The 7,769-nt window shown below is 63.8% G+C and overlaps 1 non-coding gene across 1 annotated transcript in view; it reads right to left on the reverse strand.

Moving 5' to 3' along the window:
- The window catches only part of LOC140110455 (18S ribosomal RNA), a 1,880-nt gene extending 1,769 nt beyond the window's left edge, over positions 1 to 111 (reverse strand). Inside the window, exon 1 of the ribosomal RNA XR_011851496.1 lies at positions 1 to 111. This exon is cut by the window's left edge and continues 1,769 nt beyond it. This is a non-coding gene — a ribosomal RNA (18S ribosomal RNA).
- Between the last annotated feature and the right edge of the window lie 7,658 nt (positions 112 to 7,769).

A 7,769-nucleotide genomic window follows, 5' to 3' on the forward strand; every position in this document is an offset into this window, starting at 1 on the left:
AACTGATTTAATGAGCCATTCGCAGTTTCACCGTAAAGAATAGTCAGTACTTAGACATGCATGGCTTAATCTTTAAAACAAGCATATACTACTGGCAGGATCAACCAGGTAGCCGAGCTCTGAGGGGTAGACTCTTGGAGTCAGGCTCCGTGAGCTAATGGGAACGCTCGTTGCTGCTGCTGCTACCGCAGCGCTTCTCCGCCGCCGGAGAAGACCTCGCAGACAACATTGGATGGAGCTTAGGGCAGGGGGGCAAGAAAGATGCTCTCGGTCCCTTCCAAGGACCCGAAAAAGCCTTCCCTTCCCCTCCCTCTCGCAGTCGCTGGCTTTCCCCACTCAGTTCAGCCAAGAAGTGGCGCTCGACTCTCACCTCCATCAGCACCTCCGAAGCTCGGACAGCTCCTGTAGGCTGCGCATAGAAGGAAAGCATTGGACGCTCAACTTCAGCACCTCGAGTGTCGGACAGCTCCACCACCACCTCTCCACACTGTTAAGCGAGAGAGACGATAGGAGCCGTCGCGACGTACCCATGCAGCGCCGCCCGCCAACGCACAGAGGAGCGGAGGGGATCGGGCGCCAGGTCCGGGGGAAGGCTGGGAGGGAAGCTACGGCGCTGCTACCCAGCTTTCAACCCTGCGGGACCGGTGCTCCGCTCCTATCGCTCCGGCGAACAGGGTCCGCTACGCTTTCAACACCAGCGCCCGGCAGAGGGCTTGGAGAAGGCTCGCGCGGATCCTCGGTTCGGATCGCCTGGCTTCGCGGGAGCGGCCTTCGGCTAGGGCCGACGACGGCCGGACCGAGCAGATTTGGACCGGGGTGCGGGGCGAGTACCTGCCTCTCTCACGAAGGGAGTGTCACCGGTAAGAAGCCTCTTCCCACGTCTGCTTGCCGACTTACGCTCGCCCCGACGAGAGGCCCAACCGAAAGAGTGGAAAGGGGCAGAGATTTCCAGGGTCGCCCCACCAGGGATGCAATACCCCAGTGCAGACAGTCGGCCCTGCCCCGAACCTACTCGGTGGTTTGAAGGTTAACCTCTTGGGGAAAAGCAGCGATTCGCCTCGCGGTGCGTGCCTCCGCGGATCTAAACCCCCTCGATCGATGTGGGGCCAGAGGACCCCTTTTCCCCGTACGAAACTGTCAGCTCACCATGGGCTCGACGTCCGTGGGTCGGGGAGTTGAGCGCTTACGCGCGGCGGGACCTTATAACCTGCAGCGGCTGAGGAGCGAAGATTTCCAGGGTGGGCCCCCGGGGATGCCATACCCCGAGCAGCCTGTCGGCCCCGCTCCTAGCACGCTGGCAAGCAATGGAGTCTTCCCCGCGGCAGCCACCGCCCTCGCCCTAGCCTCGCCGTCGGTCGATGAAGAACGTCGTTCGCCCTCCTCTGGCTCGGGATTTGGAAACGGCCTGGCCTTCGCCTACTCCGTCGGGCAACTGCCTTCCGCCAGCCCCTTCCCTCGAATCCCCTTCTTCCATTTTAGACCCGATCAGGGGATTGGTCAGCCCAGCCCTGGGGTAAGAAGAGGGGTTGGGGTCGGTTCGGCTTCGGGTGCCCCGCTCGGCCAAAGTTTCCCCTCGCTTTGGAAGCACGCGAGGTCGCGGAGGGTGTCGGGGTTATTTTTTCGGCTCCCTGGCTTCGCGGGAGCGGCCTTCGGCTAGGGCCGAGGCCGTCCGGCCCGCGCAGATTTGGACCGGGGTCCGGGGCGAGTACCTGCCTCTCTCACGAAGGGAGTGTCACCGGTAAGAAGCCTCTTCCCACGTCTGCTTGCCGACTTACGCTCGCCCCGACGAGAGGCCCAACCGAAAGAGTGGAAAGGGGCAGAGATTTCCAGGGTCGCCCCACCAGGGATGCAATACCCCAGTGCAGACTGTCGGCCCTGCCCCGAACCTACTCGGTGGTTTGAAGGTTAACCTCTTGGGGAAAAGCAGCGATTCGCCTCGCGGTGCGTGCCTCCGCGGATCTAAACCCCCTCGATCGATGTGGGGCCAGAGGACCCCTTTTCCCCGTACGAAACGGCCGGCTCACCATGGGCTCGACATCCGTGGGTCGGAGAGTTGAGCGCTTACGCGCGGCGGGACCTTATAACCTGCAGCGGCTGAGGAGCGAAGATTTCCAGGGTGGGCCCCCGGGGATGCCATACCCCGAGCAGCCAGTCGGCCCCGCTCCTAGCGCGCTGACGAGCAATGGAGTCTTCCCCGCGGCAGCCACCGCCCTCGCCTCGCCGTCGGTCGATGAAGAGCCGAGTTCGCCCTCCTCTGCTCGGGACTCGGAAACGGCCTGGCCTTCGCCTACTCCGTCGGGCAACTGCCTTCCGCCAGCCCCTTCCCTCGAATCCCCTTCTTCCATTTTAGACCCGATCAGGGGATTGGTCAGCCCAGCCCTGGGGTAGGAAGAGGGGTTGGGGTCGGTTCGGCTTCCGGTGCCCCCGCTCGGCCAAAGGTCCCCTCGCTTTGGAAGCAGAGGGTGCCGGGGTTATTTTCGGCTTGACGCCTAGTCCGGTCCCTGCCGGTTCCCGTGGAGGCCCGCGGTCAAAACCAGCTCCCCGGCTGTCGGAGCCGGAGCCCCGCAGCCCGAGCGGACGCACCGAGTCCCTCATGTAAGGGATAGCCGCCCCTACGGAACGGCCCGGACTGGGACCAGGCACCCCCAGGCGCCGAAGGGGTGGGTCGGCCGTGTTGCCGAAGCTTAGCCGGCGCTGATGACCGCAGCCCCTAACGATGCCCACAGGCGGGGGAGCCAAGGAGGGCACTAGGAAGACGTGGCGGGGTCGGACGGCTCAATTTCCAGGGTGGGACCCCGGGGGTTCAGTACCCCGGGCATCCGGTCGGTTTCGCCGGCGCGACCCCAAGCCTTCCACGGCCCCCTTCGTGGGTGCAGGGATACCGTGCAGGGTGCAGGCTTAGACGCCAATTCCCCAGAAGTTTTAGGGATAGGGTTTGTCCGGGCGCCACCGCAGCGACAACCTCGCAAGAAGCTCTCTTCCACAAAAGCACGGGCAACGTTCGTGTGCGAGTGTTGGTCTCCCATGGTCTACCGACTCCCCCGGGCGGCCCAAGCGTTACGCCCACGGCCGGGCCCTCGAGCAGGCGCACCCCTGGTGCCTCTCGTAAGGGAAGGCTACGGTCCTCAACCCCTCGTATGGCGGGGAGGGCGCATTTGAAACGCTAAAGGACGAGCCCTGTTCGGGACCTGGCGGGGATCCGCGGATTGGCGAGAGGGATGGGTCTGCCGTTGGTCAGAGGGGACGCACCCCTGGGACGCAGTTTGGCATTAGCGACCGATGGCCCATCTACGACCATGTACTCCGGGAGCGCCAAGGAGGACGCGGGTGGGCTTTGGGGGCAGACTCAATTTCCAGGGTCTGGGCGCCGGGGGTGCAATACCCTTAAGCGCTCATGTCGGTTTCGTCTGCCGCCCGCTCTGGCCCGGCTCCTAGTGACGGGTGCTGTGAACGTGCGATCGTGCTTGCGGTTGAAGAGTTCAAAGGCTACCGCTGGGGATAACACGCCCGGGGAATTTAGAAACCCCCCCCTCCGCTACAATCTCTGCTTCTGCCGGACTCGGAGGGGAGCCGCCCCGGGGGCGACCGCTCCCTCTCCTCTTCCGCGGCGTGCCGCGCGCTTCGCCGTCAGCAGCGGAGCGAACCTTTTTCTCGGTCCGCAGCTCTTCAGGCGTAGGCGGGCAGCGCTAACAGGGTACACTGGGGACCACTCGACCGCAACCGCTCCTCCGACCGACGAGCATACCTACCGCGGATACGCCACGGTGGGTCTAAGCCTCGTCGCCGCCGCGAGGAGCAGGCGGGAGCCGTCCTTTTCGTGCTGCGGAAATAAACCGTGGACACAGAGGTGTGTCTGCGCTCTCCGACCGGGCGGGGGGCGATTGGACTTGCCCGAGGGACACTAGGCGAGGCGCTGCCGCGGGAGCCGGAGCTCCGCGCTGGACGCTGCCGCCGCCAACGCCGCCGCCCCCCACCCACGGTACGGTGGAGTACGCCCGTTCCATACGCTTCGTAGCAAACCTCAGCCGAAGCAGAGAGTCCTACCGCTGTGGCAGGAGCGGGGCCGTGCGAGGACCACACTGGCACCGCGCTACACAACCTTAGGCAGAGGACGACAGCCGCTCACGGGGAGCGGGGGATTGATGCGCGACCAAGACTGAGGCTAAGGAACGCTTTACCATAAACCGGCCGGGGCCAATACCCCTGACCGAGCAAAGTGCCCTGCCCCGCCGGATCGCGCTGTGTCAGATCGATCAAAAGAGCGGAGAGCCGAGACTCTACCGCTGGGAGTTTGTGGAGAACGGCCTGGCTTGCGTCCCGTCCTCCCGCCCTCGACCTCACATGGCTAGCCTCACCCGCCGGGAGCCACCCCATTGGGGACCGTAGGGCGGAGAAGGGGTCTCCGCGTCCGGAATTTACTTGTGGAGAACGGCCTGGCTTACGTCCCGTCCTCCCGCCCTCGACCTCACATGGCTAGCCTCACCCGCCGGGCGCCACCCCATTGGGGACCGTAGGGCGGAGAAGGGGTCTCCGCGTCCGGAATTTACTTGTGGAGAACGGCCTGGCTTACGTCCCGTCCTCCCGCCCTCGACCTCACATGGCTAGCCTCACCCGCCGGGCGCCACCCCATTGGGGACCGTAGGGCGGAGAAGGGGTCTCCGCGTACGGAATTTCTTGTGGAGAACGGCCTGGCTTACGTCCCGTCCTCCCATGGCTAGCCTCACCCGCCGGGCGCCACCCCATTGGGGACCGTAGGGCGGAGAAGGGGTCTCCGCGTCCGGAATTTCTTGTGGAGAACGGCCTGGCTTACGTCCCGTCCTCCCGCCCTCGACCTCACATGGCTAGCCTACCCCGCCGGGCGCCGCTCCATTGGGGATACGGTACGGCAAAGCGCGACGCCGCACGATGCCAACACTTTGTGCAAAAACCTGGCAGAGTCGACCAAAACCTCGCTTCTTTGACCGGTATTTTTGATGCTTTTCTCTGCCGCCGAAGGTGCACTGAGGGTCGGATCGCCCAAAATTTTTACCGGTCGTTTTGGTCTGCGGTTCTTCCGAGAGGTGCCCGCCTGACAGTTCTTTTTCAGCAGCCTCCGAAAGGCCATCCAGCGGGCAAGCCAGGGGTTGGCAGCCGCCGGCGGTGAGCCTTCCCCGGCCGGGGCAGACGGCTCCGACCGCAAAATTTTTTCGACTTTCGCCGAGGCCAAAACCCCATGCACTTTTAAAGCCTGCCCGCAGCGCCGTCTCCTGTCAGACGTCCCTTGCCGCCTGCGGTGGTCCTCGCCCGGCAGAGAGAAGCCGGAGTCGCCCCCTCTCCGGTTCTTTTTCACCATTCCGGAGCTCTGAAATCTGCCGGACACCGAGTGACCGAGGACGCTTCCAGGAGGGCGGCAGCGAGAGGCAGAGTGCCACCGGTCGGGTCGCCGGTTCTCCCACACTTTGAAAATTTTTCGCTTGTTCTGGTGGGATGGAGAGAGAGCGTGGCTTATGCGCCCTCTGCCCCGCGGTCCGCCCTGGCTGGCCTTACGCCGGTGGTTCGCCAGGCCACCGGCACCTTGTACGGCGGGGACGGCGTGGCTTATGCGCCCGTCAACCCACCTACTCGCCCCGGCTAGCCTTTTACCCGGAGGGCGCCACGCTCCGGGTACCAGTGAGCGGCACGAACCCAGTCATACCATGCCGCTCACCTCGCGCCCTCTCCGGCCTCCGCCGCGGAGACCTCCCGCTAGGACCTGCGGGGGGCGATTTCTGCCAAAATCTACAAAGTCCCCGATGGTTAAGGACGTAGACTGTTGAGCGGGACCTACACACTCTTGTAGCCGATGGGGCTCGCCATTTCCCGCAGAAAATGGACCACCTCCCGCAGAGGAACATGAAATGCCCCTTCCCGCGGGACCCGAAGGACCGCTCTGTCCGAGCAGGCCTCCAGGACCACGGCACGCAAAAGCGACTCAGTCCCGCTGGCATTACGGATCTGACTTTGTGCAAAAACCAGGCAGAGTCGACCAAAACCTCCCTTCTTTGACCGGTGTTTTTGTTGCTTTTCTCTGCCGCCGAAGGTGCACTGAGGGTCGGATCGCCCAAAATTTTTACCGGTCGTTTTGGTCTGCGGTTCTTCCGAGAGGTGCCCGCCTGACAGTTCTTTTTCAGCAGCCTCCGAAAGGGCATCCAGCGGGCAAGCCAGGGGTTGGCAGCCGCCGGCGGTGAGCCTTCCCCGGCCGGGGCAGACAGCTCCGACCGCAAAATTTTTTCGACTTTCGCCGAGGCCAAAACCCCATGCACTTTTAAAGCCTGCCCGCAGCGCCGTCTCCTGGCAGACGTCCCTTGCCGCCTGCGGTGGTCCTCGCCCGGCAGAGAGAAGCCGGATTCGCCCTCTCACCGGTTCTTTTTCACCATTCCGGAGCTCTGAAATCTGCCGGACACCGAGTGACCGAGGACGCTTCCAGGAGGGCGGCAGCGAGAGGCAGAGTGCCACCGGTCGGGGAAGCCGGTTCTCCCACACTTTGAAATTTTTTCGCTTGTTCTGGTGGGATGGAGAGAGAGCGTGGCTTATGCGCCCTCTGCCCCGCGGTACGCCCTTGGCTAGCCTTACGCCGGTGGTTCGCCAGGCCACCGGCACCTTGTACAGCGGGGACGGCGTGGCTTATGCGCCCTCTGCCCCGCGGTACGCCCTTGGCTAGCCTTACGCCGGTGGTTCGCCAGGCCACCGGCACCTTGTACGGCGGGGACGGCGTTGCTTATGCGCCCGTCAATCCACCTACTCGCCCCGGCTAGCCTTTTACCCGGAGGGCGCCACGCTCCGGGTAGCAGTGAGCGGCACGAGCCCAGTCATACCATGCCGCTCACCTCGCACCTTTTCCGGCCTCCGCCGCGGAGACCTCCCGCTCTGTTCTGCGGAGAGCGATTTTGGGCAAAATCTACAAAGTCCCCGATGGTTAAGGACGTAGACTGTTGAGCGGGACCTACACACTCTTGTAGCCGAAGGGGCTCGCCATTTCCCGCAGAAAATGGATCACCTCCCGCAGAGGAACATGAAATGCCCCTTCCCGCGGGACCCGAAGGACCACTCTGTCCGAGCAGGCTTCCAGGACCACGGCACGCAAGAGCGACTCAGTCCCGCTGGCATTACGGATCTGACTTAGTGCAAAAACCTGGCAGAGTCGACCAAAACTCCCCTTCTCTGACCGGTATTTTTGTTGCTTTTCTCTGCCGCCGAAGGTGCACTGAGGGTCGGATCGCCCAAAATTTTACCGGTCGTTTTGGTCTGCGGTTCTTCCGAGAGGTGCCCGCCTGACAGTTCTTTTTCAGCAGCCTCCGAAAGGGCATCCAGCGGGCAAGCCAGGGGTTGGCAGCCGCCGGCGGTGAGCCTTCCCCGGCCGGGGCAGACAGCTCCGACCGCAAAATTTTTTCGACTTTCGCCGAGGCCAAAACCCCATGCACTTTTAAAGCCTGCCCGCAGCGCCGTCTCCTGTCAGACGTCCCTTGCCGCCTGCGGTGGTCCTCGCCCGGCAGAGAGAAGCCGGTTTCGCCCTCTCACCGGTTCTTTTTCACCATTCCGGAGCTCTGAAATCTGCCGGACACCGAGTGACCGAGGACGCTTCCAGGAGGGCGGCAGCGAGAGGCAGAGTGCCACCGGTCGGGTCGCCGGTTCTCCCACACTTTGAAAATTTTTCGCTTGTTCTGGTGGGATGGAGAGAGAGCGTGGCTTATGCGCCCTCTGCCCCGCGGTCCGCCCTGGCTGGCCTTACGCCGGTGGTTCGCCAGGCCACC

Source organism: Engystomops pustulosus, unplaced genomic scaffold, assembly GCF_040894005.1.
Source record: "Engystomops pustulosus unplaced genomic scaffold, aEngPut4.maternal MAT_SCAFFOLD_282, whole genome shotgun sequence".
NCBI lineage: Eukaryota > Metazoa > Chordata > Amphibia > Anura > Leptodactylidae > Engystomops > Engystomops pustulosus.